Source organism: Protopterus annectens, chromosome 17.part0 (assembly GCF_019279795.1).
Source record: "Protopterus annectens isolate FY-2018-M chromosome 17.part0, PAN1.0, whole genome shotgun sequence".
NCBI classification, from domain to species: Eukaryota; Metazoa; Chordata; order Ceratodontiformes; family Protopteridae; genus Protopterus; species Protopterus annectens.
Genome location: NC_056751.1, coordinates 44,894,983 through 44,918,777, shown reverse-complemented (window position 1 = coordinate 44,918,777; position 23,795 = coordinate 44,894,983). Strand labels below are relative to the sequence as shown.

Below are 23,795 nucleotides of genomic sequence, written 5' to 3'. Positions count from 1 at the left end.
TTCCCTGTGTCCTGTACCCTGGTATTCTCTTCATTTCCCTGTGTCCTGTACCCTGGTATTCTCTTCATTTCCCTGTGTCCTGTACCCTGGTATTCTCTTCATTTCCCTGTGTCCTGTACCTGGTATTCTCTTCATTTCCCTGTGTCCTGTACCTGGTATTCTCTTCATTTCTCTGTGTCCTGTAGCCTGGTATTCTCTTCATTTCCCTGTGTCCTGTTCCTGATATTCTCTTCATTTCCCTGTGTCCTGTACCTGGTATTCTCTTCATTTGCCTGTGTCCTGCACCCTGGTATTCTCTTCATTTCCCTGTGTCCTGTACCCTGGTGTTCTCTTCATTTCCATATGTCCTGTTCCTGGTATTCTCTTCATTTCCCTATGTCCTGTACCCTGGTATTCTCTTCATTTCCCTATGTCCTGTACCTGGTATTCTCTTCATTTTCCTGTGTCCTGTACCCTGGTGTTCTCTTCATTTCCCTGTGTCCTGTACCTGGGTATTCTCTTCATTTCCCTACGTCGTATACCTGGTATTCTCTTCATTTCTCTGTGTCCTGTAGCCTGGTATTCTCTTCATTTCCTGTGTCCTGTGCCTGGTATTCTCTTCATTTCCTGTACCCTGGTATTCTCTTCATTTCCCTGTGTCCTGTACCTGGGTATTCTCTTCATTTCCCTACGTCGTATACCTGGTATTCTCTTCATTTCTCTGTGTCCTGTAGCCTGGTATTCTCTTCATTTCCCTATGTCCTGTGCCCTGGTGTTCTCTTCATTTCCGTGTGTCCTGTACCCTGGTATTCTCTTCATTTCTCTGTGTCCTGTAGCCGGGTATTCTCTTCATTTCCCTATGTCCTGTGCCCTGGTGTTCTCTTCTTTTCCGTGTGTTCTGTACCTGGTATTCTCTTCATTTCCCTGTGTCCTGTACCTGGTATTCTCTTCATTTCCCTGTGTCCTGTACCCTGGTATTCTCTTCATTTCCCTGTGTCCTGTACCTGGTATTCTCTTCATTTCCCTGTGTCCTGTACCTTGTATTCTCTTCATTTCGCTATGTCCTGTACCCTGGTATTCTCTTCATTTCCCTATGTCCTGTACCTGGTATTCTCTTCATTTCCCTGTGTCCTGTACCCTGGTATTCTCTTCATTTCCCTGTGTCCTGTACCCTGGTATTCTCTTCATTTCCCTATGTCCTGTACCTGGTATTCTCTTCATTTCCCTGTGTCCTGTACCTGGTATTCTCTTCATTTCGCTATGTCCTGTACCCTGGTATTCTCTTCATTTCCCTGTGTCCTGTACCTGGTATTCTCTTCATTTCCCTGTGTCCTGTACCTGGTATTCTCTTCATTTCCCTGTGTCCTGTACCCTGGTATTCTCTTCATTTCCCTGTGTCCTGTACCTGGTATTCTCTTCATTTCCCTGTGTCCTGTACCCTGGTATTCTCTTCATTTCCCTGTGTCCTGTACCCTGGTATTCTCTTCATTTCCTGTGTCCTGTACCTGGTATTCTCTTCATTTCCCTGTGTCCTGTACCCTGGTATTCTCTTCATTTCCTGTGTCCTGTGCCTGGTATTCTCTTCATTTCCTATGTCCTGTACCCTGGTATTCTCTTCATTTCCTGTGTCCTGTACCCTGGTATTCTCTTCATTTCCCTGTGTCCTGTACCTGGTATTCTCTTCATTTCCCTGTGTCCTGTACCCTGGTATTCTCTTCATTTCCCTGTGTCCTGTACCTGGTATTCTCTTCATTTCCCTGTGTCCTGTACCCTGGTATTCTCTTCATTTCCCTGTGTCCTGTACCTGGTATTCTCTTCATTTCCCTGTGTCCTGTACCCTGGTATTCTCTTCATTTCCCTGTGTCCTGTGCCCTGGTATTCTCTTTATTTCGCTATGTCCTGTACCCTGGTATTCTCTTCATTTCCTGTGGCCTGTACCTGGTATTCTCTTCATTTCCTGTGTCCTGTACCTGGTATTCTCTTCATTTCCTGTGTCCTGTGCCTGGTATTCTCTTAATTTCCCTGTGTCCTGTTCCTGATATTCTCTTCATTTCATTGTGTCCTGTACCTGGTATTCTCTTCATGTGCCTGTGTCCTTCACCCTGGTGTTCTCTTCATTTCCATATGTCCTGTTCCTGGTATTCTCTTCATTTCCCTGTGTCCTGTACCCTGGTATTCTCTTCATTTCCCTGTGTCCTGTACCCTGGTATTCTCTTCATTTCCCTGTGTCCTGTACCTGGTATTCTCTTCATTTCCCTGTGTCCTGTACCCTGGTATTCTCTTCATTTCCCTGTGTCCTGTACCCTGGTATTCTCTTCATTTCCATATGTCCTGTTCCTGGTATTCTCTTCATTTCCCTGTGTCCTGTACCTGGTATTCTCTTCATTTGCCTGTGTCCTGCACCCTGGTATTCTCTTCATTTCCCTGTGTCCTGTACCCTGGTATTCTCTTCATTTCCTGTGTCCTGTACCTGGTATTCTCTTCATTTCCCTGTGTCCTGTACCCTGGTATTCTCTTCATTTCCCTATGTCCTGTACCCTGGTATTCTCTTCATTTCCCTGTGTCCTGTACCTGGTATTCTCTTCATTTCCCTGTGTCCTGTACCTGGTATTCTCTTCATTTCCCTGTGTCCTGTACCCTGGTATTCTCTTCATTTCCCTGTGTCCTGTACCCTGGTATTCTCTTCATTTCTTATGTCCTGTACCCTGGTATTCTCTTCATTTCCCTATGTCCTGTACCCTGGTATTCTCTTCATTTCCCTGTGTCCTGTACCTGGTATTCTCTTCATTTCCCTATGTCCTGTACCCTGGTATTCTCTTCATTTCCCTATGTCCTGTACCTGGTATTCTCTTCATTTCCCTGTGTCCTGTACCCTGGTATTCTCTTCATTTCCCTGTGTCCTGTACCCTGGTATTCTCTTCATTTCCCTGTGTCCTGTACCCTGGTGTTCTCTTCATTTCCCTATGTCCTGTACCCTGGTATTCTCTTCATTTCCCTATGTCCTGTACCCTGGTATTCTCTTCATTTCCCTGTGTCCTGTACCTGGTATTCTCTTCATTTCCCTGTGTCCTGTACCCTGGTATTCTCTTCATTTCCCTGTGTCCTGTACCTGGTATTCTCTTCATTTCCCTATGTCCTGTACCTGGTATTCTCTTCATTTCCCTATGTCCTGTACCCTGGTATTCTCTTCATTTCCCTACGTCTTGTACCTGGTATTCTCTTCATTTCCCTATGTCCTGTACCCTGGTATTCTCTTCATTTCCCTGTGTCCTGTACCCTGGTATTCTCTTCATTTCCCTGTGTCCTGTACCCTGGTATTCTCTTCATTTCCCTATGTCCTGTGCCCTGGTATTCTCTTCATTTCCCTGTGTCCTGTACCTGCTGTACCCTGGTACTCTCTTCATTTCCCTATGTCCTGTACCGTGGTATTCTCTTCATTTCTTTGTGTCCTGTACCCTGGTATTCTCTTCATTTCCCTGTGTCCTGTACCTGGTATTCTCTTCATTTCCCTATGTCCTGTACCTGGTATTCTCTTTATTTCCCTATGTCCTGTACCTGGTATTCTCTTCATTTCCCTATGTCCTGTACCCTGGTATTCTCTTCATTTCCCTGGGTCCTGTACCCTGGTATTCTCTTCATTTCCCTGTGTCCTGTACCCTGGTATTCTCTTCATTTCCCTATGTCCTGTACCCTGGTATTCTCTTCATTTCCCTGTGTCCTGTACCCTGGTATTCTCTTCATTTCCCTATGTCCTGTACCCTGGTATTCTCTTCATTTCCCTATGTCCTGTACCCTGATATACTCTTAATTTCCCTGCATCTGTATTATGCAGTAGTTTTAACAATCCATTTGCAAACCTTGAGAATCTTGCAAAAAGTAAAAAAATCATTGCTGATAAGACAGATGATCTACGTATGAAAGTCAATCAATCCACTAACTTTATCCCTCTAGCTATCTTTTCAAATGAGTACACATATACTCTTGAATGATGATTTCATGCAGGACTTCATTGTAACTTTTGTAACTCCTAAGTTAATAACTGCTGAGAGGTTAAATGCTTGTTTATTGTAACAGGAGTCATACCTCTGAACTGTACAGATTTTTGCAGAATGTGCAGATTTTTGCCTCATATTTTTGGTCTATTCCTCACAAAAGCTGTGGTTTTCTAGGAAATCATTAAAGACTGAAATCAATAAATAACACTAAGTAATGACAGACATTTGAGTTTCAGACTTTATATCCTAAAGAAAATACATAATTATGTAAAACCTGTTATTCTAGCAACTTTCTGTTTATAGGAGCAATATTTAAATTCTGTCCCTATTTTGGGGGCTTTGTCCCCTATTCTTTCTGGCTTTGTCCAGATTTCTTGCAGAGAGAGAGGGGGGAACAGCACGTGCAGACAGTTTCTGAAATGTATTTTATTTGAAGACAAAACCAGAATCTTGTTCAGTCTTAGTTGACTGTAGTTTATAATATCTGCGTAGAGCTTGACCTTTTGATTCTTAATACAAATATTGATTTATCTGCATCAAATTGCTTGAAAAATTCATGGAGAATTACTACTGGGCACCTTCATGGATAATGTTTTTCTTTATTAGAGAAATGAAATAAAACAATGACATACACTTCAACAACCTACAAAAAAGCTAGCTTTTGGACTAATCGGTTTTTCATCAGGCAATTTCTACATCAAGCTGCTGCCAGTCTTAGCACACTAGGACTTTTGTCTGAAAACTGTGCACACCCTTTTTTAAGGCTGATAATACTTCCATTAAAAAGCCATTGTTTTGGCAGGTGTATCTATTAAAAACCAATGAAAATATGATTGAAAGAATTAGGCACCGAAGAAAGCTCCTGAGAGACAGCATCATCACAGACAGTTTGATGAATGGTATATTAAATTATAAAACAATGCCTACTTAATATTAAAAAAAAACTTAAAAACTTCCTGTTAATCAGCACAGCTGTGATAATTCCATAATTAGTCACAGAATGATTCTGGTAGCATCATCAATGCATAGATCAGTACAGCTATAGTGAAAACAAAATTATGGCAGCCATTTCTTTGATATGATTATTTAGCAAAGTAAATCCAGGATGTCTTTTAAAATGATAATTACTCCTCCTTTACTGACCTCAAAATAATAAAAACACTAATATTTTCATACAATAGTATGAAAAGCTCCTCTCCTGCTTTTTACCCAATATGAAATGTATGTGCTGTCACAGAGTTGGCAAATTAGCATGCTGGGAAAGGACATTTTTAGGGAGTATTATAAATGTGTGTGGCAGCGCTGCTAGCAAATGGATGAGCACAGGTCTGGCAGGCAGCGTACCTCTATATTAGGACAGGCTCCGGTTATGTTTAGAAAGGGCTGTGATACTCATAGCTGCATGGGTGCCGGAATCATAGAGCGATGGGTAGGGGCAGCCCCCCACTTTTATAGTTGCAAGCATACCTCACAACCATACCTTCATTCCCGATTTTGTTTTTCAATTTTCTTTCGTGCTTTTGAGTTGATGTCATCACGTGCGCGATGTCAGCTCCAGCTGGCTGTTTGAATGAACGGCTGCGAGTGCGTAAAGTTTGGGAAGGAAACAGAATGGAGTTGGCTGCTGCTTGCTTGTGAAGGTATTGTTGGGTTGGAGTATACGAACAGAGTCTGCTTTCTAACTGATGCTTCAGCTTTTTCCAAACGGAGGTATTTCTGCTGCTTGTGAAGGTACTGTCAGAGTGTGCGAATGGAGGTATATGTAGAAATATTTTCAAACTTCCTTTGTAAAGCCCTTTCTGGTGTCCCACAAATCACAGAAGTCAAGCTTACATGCTTGTAATTTTCAAGAGCCTTCCTATTTCTTTTTTAAAAGATAGTATCACCTGTGCCTTCCTTTGTAGTAGGAGCTACTCCATACCTTAAGGACTCTTTAGATAAGTAAAACAAGGGTAATTTATAACATCTGTTGTCTCTTTGAGAACTCCTGAAAGTAATTAATCTGGCATGTAAGCCTTATATCACAGTTTTAGCTCTTTCTGAGTTTTCAGTTCACCCATTAATTTATCAGTTCTTATTCAGGTCTCAGATGCTTGCTGTCCCAATTTTGGTAATCTGCATTAATCCCCCCCCCTGCAATAAATAGCCCTAAAATAACTATGTCCCACATTTGGCTGCACTTTTTAGATTAATTTAACAGCTCCCTCACCCCAAATGACAAACACATTCCAAGTGCCTTTTTAGCTGCATGCTTCATCACACAATGAACTTCTTGACTATTAGTGCTAAACAGATGTGTGACATCATTCCCATCCAAGTAAGGAAGACTTGAGCATTTTCTATGTTACTCAGGGGTTCTATTGTCTTTTCTGGATTTATTAGTGTCATGCCTTAGCAGAAGCTGTAGGAATCAATCTTCCTTAAAGTGGTAGCACTAGTCAATGCTTTTGTTCTTCCAGGGATTAATTCTTTTCATCTGTGTATAAGAAATATTTGGTTTCTAGTTGTCATATTTTGTGTTGTTTATTTTGGCAGTTATTTCTGATGTACTGCAGCAATGAATATAGAAAAAAATAATTAACAGAAGGAACAAAAAACAACAATGTTATGTATTAAAATGGACAGAAAATAAGGCTAACAGAATGGCTAATTCTTAAACTTACAGTATAGCTGTAGCATATAGACATTATCAGACTGACTGAAATTCTAAAAACACACCATCACTGAAAAGTGTACTGACTAAAAGCAGATTTGCTTTCTTCAGCCTCACTATGACCTTGAACCAGTTATTGAGAACAAGTCTCACTTCAGCATGTACTCTAGACATTTTTAACAAGGTATTTCTGGTTTCTGAACTTGAGATGTGTGTGTGTGTGTGTGTGTGTGTGTGTATGAGTGTGTGTGTCTGCCATGCCTGCTGATTTTGTGCCTATGTTCTGGTAGTAAATAGTTTTAAAAAATTGCCTTTTTTAGATCACTAAGTGCCCGCCTCACCCTCCGCCCCAGTCTTCAACAGCTTCCGGCTCCACTGCATAGCTGGAATAACAATAATTAAAATCTACAATTATACTTTTAAATAAAGATTGCATGTACTTATTTATTTATTTTTTTATTTATCTTTTGTTGATGAGGTTAGTCCCACTAGGCAAGTTGCCTGTTTTCAGGGGAGATCCTGGGAGATATTTATACTATTAGAAGAACTTTCCCTGCTCTTTTTGCCATAAATGGTATGGAAACTTTTACAGCTACCTGACCAGCAATGAGCTGAAGCAGATGGGACATTGGTTTATTCTCTCATCCAAAGAAAGGCACACTCAGGAGTGTAGAACCCCCCCCCCCAACGCTGCAGTATAGTGGGAGTGATTCAAAAATGTATTCAATCAATTGGAGTGGTAATGGAACCTACAGCCTTACAATCTTCTAGTACCAAAGGCGGGTATACTTGAAGGGGGTATTATCCTAGCAGAAGAGGGCACTACACAGACATATTGTAGGCATACAGAAAAACAGACATAGTACATAGCTGGCAAATAGACGAGGATGGCCTGAGTGCAGCTGGGTAGTATTACACATAATGAATGGAGTTGGGGTACAAATATGGGATAGAGTTGCAAGTAATGATGTAGAAGGCTGTTACAGAAGCATGGATCAATGAGAACATGGGGTTTCGACACAAAGGTTCCACTTTGTTGTTTATTTAGAAATGACAGAAAGGGGCGCCAAGATGGGGTGATGCTGATGTATACAAGTCAGTGTATCAAATATGTGGGTAGAGAGGGGAAGGAATTTTACCTTTGAAGGGGTAATGGAGCTATCAGGGACAAAACACAGATCAAGCAACCTGTTGGTTAAGATAGAGAAGTGAGATGTGCTAGAGGATGGTATGCAATGTAGTGGCTCCAGAAACTTCAAGACAGGGAGGTGACATAGTGGGGAAGAGAATAAAGGAGCAGGGTAGGAGGAAGGAGATTGTATTCAGGGTGGATATGAATCCTTCAGGAGCAGACTGAGATATTCTAAGCTTTAGGGGTGAAAGGAAGCAGAAATTGACTGAATTATTGTACTCGGGGGGGGGGGGTTGAGCCACCTGCTCTAAGACTATACAAGCAAGGATACAATTTTAAATGTGAATCTTAACAAGGCAGAGGGTTTTCGGGTTTTTGAAGGTGACAATGCCATTAACCACGGCTGATCCTGCTTATGTGTAGTACACAGTGTCGAAGACTAAAAGCATACTCACACACAAATAAAGGTGCGACATGTTAGGGATGAGAATTATGCTGCGTCAAGGAGAGGTTAAAGTGTAAAGTACAGACGTGAATCCAAACTGATGGAATCAAACCATAGGATTGGGAGAGAAACAGAATAGTTTCTTGTATGGGAAGATTCTGAAGAAGGAGCAAAAGAAGAGAAGATGAAGAACAGGCTAATGTAATTCCATAGGAACGTAAAGCAAGTGATTAGAAAAACAAACATGCATACAAGAAGTACAGAAGGCAGAGTGGAAGGTGGCTAAGAATAGTGAGACAAAAGAGATAAGGACAGTAAAGAGAGGAGTTGAAAGAAAGGCAACAGTAAATTTTTGATATGCACCAGAAAAAGGGTAGGAAGGGAAGGACCATACAAGACTGATTAATGATAGAATGAGAGATCACGAAAGACAGGAAAATGAATACTTTTGCAAAGTATTTTTTTCAGGAAAGGAATGGGAGAGTACCAGTGAGAGGAACAGAGGACAGTGTGGAGAGCAGGGGACTGATGCCAGGCTAGAATGGGAAGAAACAGACAGGGAGCTGGTTACACTAGGGATAAGGCTTAGGAACCTAGGATCTATTTAATTCATTTTCATTAGACCACTGACCAGTAAAGAAATGCCTAAATACTCAATGGTGGTAAGAATGTCATCATCAAAATCAACATCATCATCAACATAAATCCCCTTTTCACATTTTCTTCATGGGGTTGTGGTGTTGTGTCAGCTGTTGCAATCTCTCTATTCAATGTCACTCTCCTGTCTTTTTCAACACTCATAGTTGACTGTCATATATCTTCTCTTATGCAATCCATCCACCTCTTTGCTGAGTGCCCTTGTTTTCTCTTGCCTTCTTCTTGTCTGTCCCAAATCTTCTTCACCAAGTTGTCTTCTACTTTTCTGCACATTGCCCATAACACTGTAATCTGTTCAATTTGAACTTTTCTACAATTGGATACTTTGGCTCCTGCTCCTATGTCTTCATTTCTTCTTCTGTCCCACAGTTTACGTCCTACCACCCTTCTCAGGTACTTCATCTCCATCACCTCTGGCTTCCTCATCCAATCTGCCTTTACTGTTCATGTTTCTGCACCATTACCATACAGTAGTACTGGTCTCAACACTGTTTTGTACACCTTACTTTTAAGCTTCTTTGGCATTATTCTGTCACATACTACACCTGCCATTCTATGCCAGTTGGCTGCAGACCCTCTGATTCTAGATTTGACCTCCTCATTCAGACTTCCCTTCTCATCAACCCCCCTTCCCAGATACTTGAAGCTGTTAACCTGTTCCACTATTTTCCCATCTCTCACAATTCTGTACCAAACTTACAAGAAGGGAGTGGTCCATCCCCGGTAACAACTAATGCCACAACAGAGGAGGGGCCATCAAGTTTGGTAGATTATTTAAAGAATTTTGACTTGAAGCTTATGAAATATAAAAAATTGCAATTAGAAATAACATACTTCAAAGAGTGTGTCAACGAAGGAATTGTGCCGAAGGGCCTCAGATCGTGGCAATACCCCACTGGTCTTATTGAGAATTCTTTGTTTCACAAAGACCTTCTCAGTTTGTTTAACAAACATGGACTGGAACTATTGGACACTTTTTAAAACTTTCATGTTTTGCTTGGTCCATTGAAGGTGGATATCGATACCATTTGGATTGTTTTAATAGAAGTGGTGCAGTGAGGGCATGTTCATTTGTTTCAGTTTTTTTTCTAGTTTGTTTTTTGTGTTTGGATTTCTTACCAGTTTGTTTTGGTATTGGGACATGGAACACAGCCCTGACACTGTTGCACTGCCGTCCTCACCTGAGGACGAAGGGCTAGGAGCATTAACAATGCTGGTCGGGCGTTTATCTAAACAAATAGAAGCATTGACGGTCAGGATGGACCGTTTAACTGGGGAAACATCATTCAACCACCCAACAACGAGCTTGCCCCAAGGAATAATTTGAGTAATTCACCAGACACATTATTGGAAGTGAGCATACACCCAACACCAACGGGATTGAATTCCATAAATTCGGTGGTCCAGGATGAATGTCCAAGTCCACTAACCAGTACAGAAGGCTCTTCAGGACCTTCGTGGCCTGAACTGAAAAATTGGCTCAACGAAGTACCAAACTTACAAGAAGGGAGTGGTCCATCCCCGGTAACAACTAATGCCACAACAGAGGTGGGGCCATCAAGTTTGGTAGATTGGTTAAAGAATTTTGACTTGAAGCTTATGAAATATAAAAAATTGCAATTAGAAATAATATACTTCAAAGAGTGTGTCAACGAAGGAATTGTGCCAAAGCACCTCAGATCGTGGCAATACCCCACTGGTCGTATTGAGAATTCTTTGGTTCACAAAGACCTTCTCAGTTTGTTTAACAAACATGGACTGGAACTATTGGACACTTTTTAAAACTTTCATGTTTTGCTTGGTCCATTGAAGGTGGATATCGATACCATTTGGATTGTTTTAATAGAAGTGGTGCAGTTGGACTGGAACTTGGACACCTTTAAAACTTTCATGTTTTGCTTGGTCCATTGGAGGTGGATATCGATACCATTTGGATTGTTTTAATAGAAGTGGTGCAGTGAGGGCATGTTCATTTGTTTCAGTTTTTTTTTTTTTTTTCTAGTTTGTTTTTTGTGTTTGGATTTCTTAACAATTTCCATACAGACAGACATTCTTTTAATAGGATATAACATCACATTGGTTCCACGATTTAATACAGAGCTACTGGATTATTAACCAAATAACTAAGATATAGTCACTTAGAGGCAAGAAGCCCTCAAACAGGTGCACAGTAGAGGGGGTGGGAGTTTTGGAATTGAACATCCTTTAGTTCACATCCTATATGGGTTGACCAAATTACACAGATACTCATATCCCACCCATGAGACCTATAGTCTCTGGCCGAGGCTGGCTTACTGTACCTCTATCTATATATATGTTGATAAAACATCCATTTGCATCTGTCATTAGATACAGTTTATACAGTTTTGAAGGCTGCAAAGCATTTTACATCTGATTTGTATAGTTGGTACAATACACAGAGTAATGTTTTGAATTTTATTTTGTCATTTTGGATGTTAAGTCATTATTTACAGTTAATACTGAATGAGATGGGTGTTAACCATGTTAGCTTGTTTCCAGCAAACATCCCTCTTTAATGGGAAGATTAATTTGATTTCTAAACTTCTTGAATTAATCTTGGAGAACAATGTATTCTTATTTGAAGAGAAATTTTACTTGCAACAATTAGGTGCCACCATGGATACAGTATTTGCGGATAGTTTTGCAAATGTGGTGTCGGCATACTAGGAGTTAAAGCAAGAATTGACTGATAATCTGTTTTATAGACATTTTGTTGAATGATATTTTCCTGATATGGGCAGGATCAGTACAAGGTTTACATGACTTTATAGGATTTTTGCAAAGTACAACTCCTTTTTAAAATTTACATATAAGTTTTCAGATACCTCCATTGAGTTTTTGGATGTATTAGTTAATATAAACTCTTTGAGAAAGGGAAATACCTCTATATTTACGAAATCATGCAAGAAGAATAGTATTTTGCATAGATCTAGTATGCACCCCAGGAACATTTACAGGAATGCTTTGAAAGGTCAGTTTCTCAAGGCTGTGAGACTGAACAGTGATGACAATACTTGTTGTGAGGCTGTTAAAGATATGTCAAATAATTTTCTGAGCAGAGGTTATTCATCTGATGAAATTAAGAACACAGTTATTGAACTTCTTTCTGGTAGGAACACTACTGCTAAACCTTTCGTTTCAGAACTGGATTTGAATGTTAGAGATTTAGATCATGATAGATCGGTGACTTCTCCATGGAAGGACACTAGAATTATTTTAATATACTCTACTGATGTTAATATAGTGTGTGATATAATCAAGAAAAATTGGCTTATTTTGATGGCCGATGAGGTACTGAAGAAAGCTTTAGGCACATCACTGAAATTTTCCTTTAGGAATCATACGTTTTTGAAACAACACCTATGTTATAACCAATATCAGAAGGCTAATAATAGACGTGTAGATATACAGGCACTTTCCCCTGTAAATCTTGCAGTGCATATAAGTTTATATTGTCTACCTCTAAGTTTGTACATCCAGTTTCTAAGCTGACTGTAAAAGTACTAATTTGGTCTATTTAGCACAATGCTGCACATGTTGCAGTTTTTATGTGGGAAAGACCAATCACACTTTGATGAAGCAAATTTTAGATCATGTCTATGATATGAAAAAAATAGAAATTGTCTAATGCTTTAGCTAAATGGGTATATGAATTAGGTCAAAACATACTTTTTTAAAAATCATTGCTTTACAACTGTTGCCTTTAATTTTAAGGGGTGGTGATCTCGTGAATAAGACTGAATCCAGTGAGTTGACATGGCTTTACAGCTACAAGCAGATAGAGTCTTTCTCCTCAATGACACTGTCTCTTTAAACCCAGTGTTGAAGTCATGCACTTTAAATCATTAATTTCACCTGCCAATTGTATTTAAACTGTGAATGTTCTCTTTGGTTTTATGGTCTGAAGAAGTATCTTGTGGCATGAAAGCACTAACTTATTTTTATCTTGTTATTAAATGTTTGTTTTTAGCTCAGCTGTGTTGATCAGTCTCTCTTTTTTTACTACATCTCTGGTAATGATTTCTGACGCTAATGCTCCTTTCAAAGTCTTGGCCTGGCATATTAATGAGAACAAGGCAAAGCTCTTTCTGTTGCACAGCCAGTTCGGGAGTGTCTGCTGAGACCTAACAGGCTCCATTTCATAAGGTGGATGACCTTATTGAATTGGCAACCCCAGCATTACTAGATAATACAGATGCATGCATGATTTCCTGCATCAGCACCACCCTGGCATTCTCCAGCACTGGCATGCGGACATTAGGCAAGAAATGCATCAGGAGTATAATAAGCCTTGGCAGATGTTGTTTTTCACTGTGCACTTTTAACCTTTCTTTCTGTCATTCAGAGCTGCACTTCTAATGAAAGCCATTTCCTCTGACAGATACCATGACATACAAGGTGGGATACTGTGGAGGACTGTTTGCCTTCTCTCCCTTGTTGCTTATCCATCTGTCACAGCACTGCTGCATATTGTGAGGCACTATATAGCACTGCATAGATGTTCATTTCTGTGGCCATGAACATCATGTCATGCTTCTGCTGTCTTACACATACAGCTGTGCTGTAGATAGATTGTAAATTTGTGGGCATATTTCCATGCTTCTGCTATCATGTATGCACCATAGGGCTCTAATTTTGCACTGTTGTCAGTGTGCCGGAGTTGCTCCTGTATGAGATATTTGTATTTTCACCTGTGCCATTCAGCACGGCCTGGGACGGCAGCCAATTATTTTGTCTGCTGCTGCAGAAAACATTCGTGACTTTTGGTACTGCTTGATTACTGTGCTAAGTACCTGCTACGTAGTCATATACAGCCTATGTCATTTGTGAGACATGTTTGCTGGTGTTATCCTTCTTCTTGAGTCTATCTTCTGCAGAAATTTATACCAAAGAACTGCAGGCACAACAGTTGCTATCAGCCCCTGCCCTAGTAGCTACTGAAGTGGCCGGTGAGGGGTCTGTGATGATTACAACGTCACCCAAGCAGGGACCCTGGCTTGATCACTTCTTCAATATGACAGGATATGCAGTAGGTGGTTGACAGTGGGATGGCCCAATAAATGTCCAATAGCATGCTCCTTCTAGAGTGCATAGCAGATATTAGAAACCAGAAGCATAGCTAGGGTGGGATGAAAGAGTCAGTGGTCCTGGGAACAAAGGGCTAAGGGGCACATTTAGGACATGCTAATCAATCAATGTATTACTAGCATTCTGAATGTCAGTATTTCCATTACACTCTTAAATGAAGTTCATTAGTGCTCACTGTGTCTCATACATTTTAGCAGCTGCTTACTATAAATGTAGCAATCAGCTTGCTAAAGTTTAAAATGAAAATGCAAGAAGAGTTTATTTTGCATTTGTGGTCTGAACTGAAGTACTTTAATGCTCCATGTGTGAGATAAACTCCAGCAGCTTCTTGATACAAATATAGCAAGCAGTTTGCTACAATTCAAAATAAAACAATGAAAAATTAGCCTTTTTGATTTTCAGGTCGGAGTAGTTTTTTGTTTTCTTTTTCTATCTCCTCAACAAAAATGTGAAGAGATTGGATGCCGAATCAAAAGATGGTACAAGGCACCACCATAGCTAGCTGGCTACACCTCTGTTATCAAACAGCAGGCTCCTGTTATCAAGCCACCAAAGCAGAGTGTGACCCCTTTGTGTACTCTTATCCTACTGTACTGCAAAGTGCCTTTGTGATTTATCCTGTCCACCCCACCACCATTTGTTCTCCCATTGCTAGTCTGTGTTTGGATATCTCCTCCTAGAAAGTCCACATCATCCCTTTTCATCTGTACAGTTTTCTGTTTGTCTGTGTACCTTTGTTACTTTTCTTCACCCTATTTCTGTATCATACTTTTCCATCATCTCTTTATTTTTATATACATATATACATATACGTATATCTATATATCTAGATCAATATATATATATATATATATATATATATATATATATATATATATATATATATATATATATATAAATATGAGTGTTATAGTATTTATATATATATATATATATATATATATATATATATATATATATATACATTATATATATATATATATATATATATATATATATATATACACACACACACACACACATATATATATATATATATATATATATATATATATATATATATATATACACACACACACACATATATATATATATATTTATATATATATATATATGAGTGTTATATGACTGATTGGCACACACATTTTAATGCATGGTGAAATTGTGGTATTTTCCATCACTGGTACAGTTTGCTAAATTATGTAATAGTTGAAGTCTTGAAGTTTATTATATCGACAATTACATAATTCAAGAGTTTTTGCCTTTTTTTGTGTTTGTGTGACCCCAGAGTTAGAATATTTCATTTCCAGGGGTGTTGGGAGGATCCTCCATATTAGGGGGTGTGGGGGGGGGGCAAAGCCCCCCATGTAAAAAGCTGTATTTTTGTCTTACCTTTCGTAATCACAGATGCAACCTATTGGTATATATTTGTGATTATGTTTTTGCAATTCATAATAAAAATATGCCTTGCCTTCCCTTCCTCAGCTGCTTCATTTCTGGGAGCAAGACAAACTCTTTTTCCTGCATAGCAAGTTCAGGAAGTGGCTGCTGAGACCTACCAGGGTCCATTTCATAAGGTGGATGCTTTCCCACACTGCCCTTTCTTCCCTTTAATGATAACAGTATGTATCCAGGTGATTGGATACCTGACAAAAGGCATTTAGATTGAGTTGCAGCTTAGTTCTATGTAACACTTGCAGGCAGCCTGCTCCAGCATGCATCGACTCACTGTAACTGCTGCGTTCAGCAATATTACCAGCATGTATTACAAGCCTTGCTCAGCTACACAGGACACCTGTGTTAATCCCAGGCAAAGTTTAGCATTTGTGTAAATTCATGTTAGCTTCTTCCAGATAACTCAAGGTTTTCAATAGTTGTTGTGACACAGAGGGCTCAATGACCTGACTGCTGCCAGCAAAACATGCTTTATTTTTTTGCATGTCACCTACTTTAAATGCTCTACATATGTTCTTGAAGTCTTTGCACCAGAGGTTTGATGCAAACCTTGTTGTGAAAAGATGATGGCCTTCCTGACTGCTTTTTCAAACATGTCTGTGAGTGACAGACAACCAAGTAATCTGACTGATGCAGACACCTGTGCAGAGGTATGCTGCTAAATAACGATCACTGTTGTGGGTCAATGAAACAGCTTCATTATTGTAATGAGATACTTCCTTCTTATCACGTCAGGTGCCTCACAGAAATCCAGCAACATTATGATGGCACACAGGATATTAGGAAGCAAACCACTGTACTGTATTGATCATGTTCTCCTATTGTTACAGAGAGAAGATGCATGATCTGAGGCGCTAATCTAATTCCTTTATTAGATGAAAATGATCTGTAGGTTGTTTATATCATTTTACATTGAAAGCAAGTGAGAAAACTTTATTGAAACAGAATTCAAGTGACAATTGTGCCTGGTAAAATGCAGGCACAGAAAGAAAATAACTTCTGCTTGTTTTACATGCTTCAGTCACTGTGCCTTTTTACATTAAAAGCCTTATTCTTCAGCAGCTCTCCTTCTATAATAGGCCTTCTAAGAGCTGCCTGCTGGTATCTGATGCCATTGTTTATGCATCCTAAGCTGTACTCCTGTTTCTGCTGCTGTTATATATTCTACATACACCACACTGCATGGATCTGATTCTGCTGCACTTTCCAGACTTTTACACCCATTAGTTTCTGATTCCATTGCTGTTATACTTTTAAGCACATTGCACTCACTGTTTTGTAATTCTAGTTCATTTACACATTTTAGATCGATAGATGCTCTGCAATGTTTCTGATTCTACTGCTGTCACATCTTCCAGGCATCTTGATCATATAGTTTCTGATTCTAATACCATGACAGGTATTCTGTGTACTTTCATCCTGCAGCTGTTACACCTTCTAGGATGAACTTGTTCAAATTTTTTTTGATACACTTTGCAGACAGAGGGTACTCCATACCTTTTCACCTCTTAGTGTAAAAAATCAAGAGAAAGCCTAAAATAATGAGGGACAAAGGCCCACAAATAGAGACAGATTTTAAATATTGTTGTTATAAACTCAGAAAGTTGCTAGAATAACAGTATTTGTGTTAGCATGCATTTTCTGAAGGATACAGTCTAAAACCCAAATGTATGCTATAATTTAGGGACTTCAGTCCTCAGTGATTTGACAGAAAACCACAAATGTTATGAAAAACAGTCCAAAACTATGAGCCAAAAATCTGGGCATTCTGCAAAAATTTGGACAGTTGAAAGATATGGTGTGCTCATAGTTTCTTATTCTACTCTGTTACACTTTAGAGATACATGGCATGCACTGTTTGTTATTTAACTGCTGCTAAACTGTCTGCACTTTATTGATACAAGGCATGCACTGTTTGTTATTAATCTGCTGTTACACTGTCTGCACATTATAGATACACGGCATGCACTGTTCCTTATTTAACTGCTGTTACACTGTCTGCACTTTATTGATACAAGGCATGCACTGTTTGTTATTTAACTGCTGTTAAACTGTCTGCACTTTATTGATACAAGGCATGCACTGTTTCTTATTAAACTGCTGTTACACTGTCTGCACATACTAGATACATGGCATTCACTGTTCCTAATTTAACTGCTGTTACACTGTCTGCACTTTATAGATACATGGCATGCACGGTTCCTTATTTAACTGCTGTTACACTGTCTGCACTTTATAGATACATGGCATGCACTGTTCCTTATTTAACTGCTGTTACACTGTCTGCACTTTATAGATAACTGGCATGCACCGTTCCTTATTTAACTGCTGTTACACTGTCTGCACTGTATAGATACATGGCATGTACTGTTCCTTATTTAACTGCTGTTACACTGTCTGCACTTTATAGATACATGGCATGCACTCTTCCTTATTTAACTGCTTTTACACTGCCTGCAATTTATAGATACATGGCATACACTGTTCCTTATTTAACTGCTGCTATACTGTCTGCAATGTATAGATACATAGCATGCACTGTTTCTTATTTAACTGCTGTTACACTGTATGCACTTTATAGATACATGGCATGCACTGTTTGTTATTTAACTGCTGTGACACTGCACTTTAGAGATACATGGCATGCACTGTTTATTTAACTGCTGTTAAACTGTCTGCACTTTATTGATACAAGGCATGCACTGTTTCTTATTAAACTGCTGTTACACTGTCTGCACATTATAGATACATGGCATGCACTATTCCTTATTTAACTGCTGTTACACTGTCTGTACTTTATAGATACATGGCATGCACTGTTCCTTATTTCACTGCTGTTACACTGTCTGTTCTTTATAGATACAAGGCATGCACCGTTCCTTATTTAACTGATGTTACGCTGTCTGAACTTTATAGATACATAGCATGCACTGTGTGTTATTTAACTACTGTTACATGCACTGTTCCTTATTTAACTGCTGTTACATTGTCTGTTCTTTATAGATACATGGCATGCATTGTTCCTTATTTAACTGCTGTTACACTGTCTGCACTTTATAGATACATGGCATGCACTGTTTTTATTTAACTGCTGTTACACTGTCTGCACTTTATACATACATGGCATGCACTGTTCCTTGTTTAACTGCTGCCATACTGTCTGCACTTTATAGATACATGCACTGTTTCTTATTTAACTGTTGTTACACTGTCTGCGATTTATAGATACATGGCATGCACTGTTCCTTATTTAACTGCTGCCATACTGTCTGCACTTTATAGATACATGGCATGCACTGTTCCTTATTTAACTGCTGTTACACTATCTGCACTTTATAGATACATGGCATGCACTGCTCCTTAATTAACTGCTGCTATACTGTCTGCAATGTATAGACACATAGCAGGCACAGTTTCTTATTTAACTGCTGTTACACTGTCTGCACTTTATACATACATGGCATGCACTGTTCCTTGTTTAACTGCTGCCATACTGTCTGCACTTTATAGATACATACACTCTTTCTTATTTAACTGCTGTTACACTGTCTGCACTTTATAGATACATGGCATGCACTGTTCCTTATTTAACTGCTGCTATACTGTCTGCACTTTATAGATACATGGCATGCACTGTTCCTTATTTAACTGTTGTTACACTGTCTGCACTTTATAGATACATGGCATGCACTGCTCCTTATTTAACTGCTGCTATACTGTCTGCAATGTATAGACACATAGCAGGCACAGTTTCTTATTTAACTGCTGTTACACTGTATGCACTTTATAGATACATGGCATGCACTGTTTGTTATTTAACTGTTGTGACACTGCACTTTATAGATACATGGCATGCACTGTTTGTTATTTAACTGCTGTTACACTGTCTACACTTTATAGATACATGGCCTGCACCATTTCTTATTTAACTGCGGTTACGCTGGCTGCACTTTATAGATACATGGCATGCACTGTTTGATATTTAACTGCTGTTACACTGCCTGCACTTTATGGATACATAGCATGCAATGTTTCTTATTTAACTGCTGTTACACTGTCTGCACTTTATAGAAACATAGCATGCACTGTATCTTATTTAACTGTTGTTACACTGTCTGCACTTTATAGATACATGGCATTCACTGTTCCTTATTTAGCTGCTGTTACACTCACTGCACTTCAAAAATACATGGCATGCATGGTTTGTTATTTAACTGCTGTTACATGGTATGCACTTTATAGATACATGGCATGCACTGTTCCATATTTAACTGCTGTTACACTGCCTGCACTTTATAGATACATGGCATGCACTGTTCCATATTTACCTGCTGTTACACTGCCTGCACTTTATAGATACATAGCATGCAATGTTGGTTATTTAACTGCTGTTACACTGTCTGCACTTTATAGATACATGGCATGCACTGTTCCTTATTTAACTGCTGTTACACTGTCTGCACTTTATAGATACATGGCATGCACTGTTTGTTATTTAACTGCTGTTACACTGTCTGCACTTTATAGATACATAGCATGCACTGTTCCTTATTTAACTGCTGTTACACTGTCTGCACTTTATAGATACATAGCATGCACTGTTTGTTATTTAACTGCTGTTACACTATCTGCACTTTATAGATACAAGGCATGCACTGTTCCTTATTTAACTGCTGTTACACTGTCTGTACTTTATAGATACATGGCATACACTGTTTGTTATTTAACTGCTGTTGCACTGTTTGCACTTTATAGATTCACGGCATGCACTTTTTTCTTTTTTAACTGCTTTTACACTGTCTGCACTTTATAGATACATGGTATGCACTGTTACTTATTTAACAGCTGTTACACTGTTTGCACTTTATAGATACATGGCATGCACTGTTTCTTATTTAACTGCTGTTACACTGTTTGCTTTTTATAGATACATGGCATGCATTTTTTTATTTTTTAACTGCTTTTACACTGTCTGCACTTTATAGATACATAGCATGCACTGTTCCTTATTTAACTGCTGTTACACTGTCTGCACTTTATAGATACATAGCATGCACTGTTTGTTATTTAACTGCTATTACACTGTCTGCACTTTATAGATGCATGGCATGCACTGTCTGTTATTTAACTGCTGTTACACTGTCTACACTTTATAGATACATAGCATGCACTGTTTGATATTTAACTGCTGTTACACTGTCTGCACTTTATAGCTCCATGGCATGCACTTTTTCTTATTTAACCGCTGTTACACATTCTGCACTTTTATAGGAGTCACGACAGGACAGAGATAGTGAGAAATGCCATGGGTACATTACATTTTTGATTGTTTGGAGGGTTGCTTATAAGTATCTGGGTAACTAACATTGATTCCATTTCATAATCCTTTTGAATTTTATTTGTGTTTGCTCTATAATCATAAGAGTAATATTATGCCTGTCTAGTACACATCAGAAGGAAATGCCATGCATCACCTCTGTGAACTTTAAGTGCAGCACCATTTTAATGATTCACCTGTGAGCACATCACTATTTGGTAATAAAACAAGGTGATGAGCTGAAATGTCCAGTAAAGAAGTTATAATTCCATTCCTCCGAGAAGTTTCAGTCATTTTACAGGGTATGAAATTAATGTACAGCTACCTTTCAGTTTTCCTCTGCTACATAAGAAATGCATTGATTTTGGTTTGGTTATCAAATATACATAATTAAATTGCTGAAGTATCATGACCTAGACACTATTTAATCACTTTGTGCCACATTTGTTCAATGTAGCAGTAAGCAGAGTAAAATACAGCAGAATAGTTTGCAATTTGCTTAGAAAAAGATTTTATGCTTTATGTCTTTGAAGTTTAACCTGGAAGCTGCCCTGTTGAATGAAATATGTAATAAAATACAGACATTTGCTTTGAACAACTCAGTAAAGTAAGGAATTAATTATCTGTTTTAATATTAGACCAAATATTTTAATTCAGTGAATTGAAATGCTGGCCCATAACTGACAGCAAAACACAGCAGCTGTATGGCCTAACAGTGTTTTGACATTTAACTTTTCTTTCAGCTCTTTGATTGCTTGTCTTCTGGTGTTTTATGTGACTTCTTTGCATCAGGTTATAATCTCCCTCCTACTGTTACCCACAAGCCCTGAGTGTTAATCTCTTCACTTACAAGAAAAAATGAATGTACAGACAGCTTTATAGAAACCAAGTATAAAGGCAATTAAGATCCTGTTGTGTTAGATTACTGCAGATTCTCAAAAATACTTCTGTTTATGTGAATACTGTTTCTTCCCACAGCTTACCTGCACACTTTGGATATAGTAAATCTATTAAGTATAATTTGAAAGGTCAGTTATACATTAATAAAAGAACAAGAACCGTTAACACTATTTGTAAATAGTTATACAGTACAGTATTGCACATAAGTTTTTATTGCTTTTTTTGTGAGTTATATAGCATGGTATTATTTATTTTATGTAATATAAAATATTTATACCTGAAACATAAACTTGAACCATGTTATAACATTGACCACTGGTGCACTAGTTTCAATACAGGCAGTCTGCTTTTCCTGTTTACGATGTGTTATTATACTAATACATACAACATCACAACACAGGTAATCTTACAAGTCCAAAAAAAAAAAAATAGAAGAATATAAAGAGGAGTGCATATTCATTGTGTGACATGATGAACGTCTGTGTTACAAGTGGTCATGTGGTTCATGTAGTTATATTACAGCTGGTATACAATTATTATTATACATTTCTAATTTGGCCCATGAAACTGGGGGCACAGAAATAAATACCTGAAGCCAAAGCATAATTGTTTTTTGCATTTCTAAAAAAAAAATCCTGAGGAGCCAGACATCATGGACGTCATCTAATTGGGAATATATTTTTTGAATGATGTGGCTGGAGAGCATGCTGCAATGTCCATCATTTTGCAAACTTCAGGTGCTAGTTTCCTTATATCCAAGATCACAGCAGAAGTATTCTCTCTCATAGCTGACTCATGTTCTCTTCATCCTTGTAGCAGCTGCACATCTGGGCCTTCCCCAGGTGGATCCTCTACAGTATGACTCTGCCAAATCCATCCTTATTGGATGGGCATGCCAATGTCATGTGCTCGCTCTTATCTCATCCTGACTGGGTCTTTCACTTTCCAGGTTATCAACTCTTGTGGATGTTATGGGGCATAGACTGCTCAGCCTACTAAACACCTCCTTTAACTACTAGCTTTAACTGCTAGCAACCTATACTTTAAAGTAATTTCCTTCCGCTGGATATTGTTACTATCATTTTAATTATTTGTATTTTTGCATAAATTTTTAATGAACTTCATTACATGATGCATACATGACTGTATATTTTAACATATGTATAAATAATTGAGTAATTGAGTAATTGTTAATTTAAGTGAATTTGCCTTGTAATTCTGTTTTAACTTCTCTATTTTTTTTCTCCAATTAATACTATGAAGGTTAGCTTCACTCCCTAAAAATGTTTTATAAATTCTTTTTTAAAAGCATTTTATTCACAATTTTAAAGAATGTCGTAAGAGTAGAGACTGATAAAGTGGAACTCAAACAGGTTATCAGCAGTATAACACACACAATTATGTGTATCTTTCAGTTATACAGAATACTGCCATTACAAAAATGTATATTACCTAACTTGAGCTATAAGAATTATAAAAGACAAAAGAAATAAAAAAAAAATAAGCTTCTGATAGGATTCAATGGTATAAGTGAATAACCTTCTATAAGTCTTCTGTAAAATTTTCAATAGCTATCTGATGGTCCTATCCTTATCTTTAATAACCTTAAAAACAATATACAAAACAGTGTAAGAAACCTCTCTGTGTGGAAGATTTTCAGTCCATATATTTCTAGTTAATCACTGTATATTAATCAGATCAGACAATAGTAGTAGAAGTAGCGAACTTAAACTCGTCTCAAGTCAAAACAAAACAAAAAATAATAATAGAAAATATATAATTGTACAGCATTACTAAGTATTCAAATGTAATCCAAGCAAGGCAGGCAGTCTGTTTCCAGTCGAAAATCCTTTATTAAGTACACAGACAAGCGATCCAAGTAAAACAAAAATAGAGTAATAATTTCCTCACAAGCTTTCTAAATATATATATACTTTTTATCAGGCATGGGAGTGGTTTATTGTGCTGTAAAACAAAGTGTTATTGGTACACATGTTAAATTCACATCCCTTCCCCCATCAGTGTAACATTTGAGCTGGTCCTGCCCTTCTTAGTAGCTGTCATAATAATATATAACCCTTATGTACTTTAAATAAAATTTATAATGATGTGGTTCCTCTTATTTAACCAGATTATTAAGTAGATTATTAAGT

At 38.2% G+C, this 23,795-nt stretch overlaps 1 protein-coding gene and 1 long non-coding RNA gene across 4 annotated transcripts in view; both read right to left on the bottom strand.

The window, feature by feature from the left end:
• ARHGAP24 (Rho GTPase activating protein 24) overlaps positions 1-23,795 on the bottom strand; it is a 2,476,452-nt gene that overhangs the window by 1,670,768 nt on the left and 781,889 nt on the right. The gene's annotated exons all lie outside the window — the stretch shown is intronic.
• On the bottom strand, positions 231-1,124 carry LOC122791247. The gene is made up of 3 exons (XR_006363118.1): positions 950-1,124; positions 613-646; positions 231-487 (listed from the first exon to the last, which is right to left on the bottom strand). It is a non-coding gene; the product is annotated as an uncharacterized LOC122791247 (long non-coding RNA).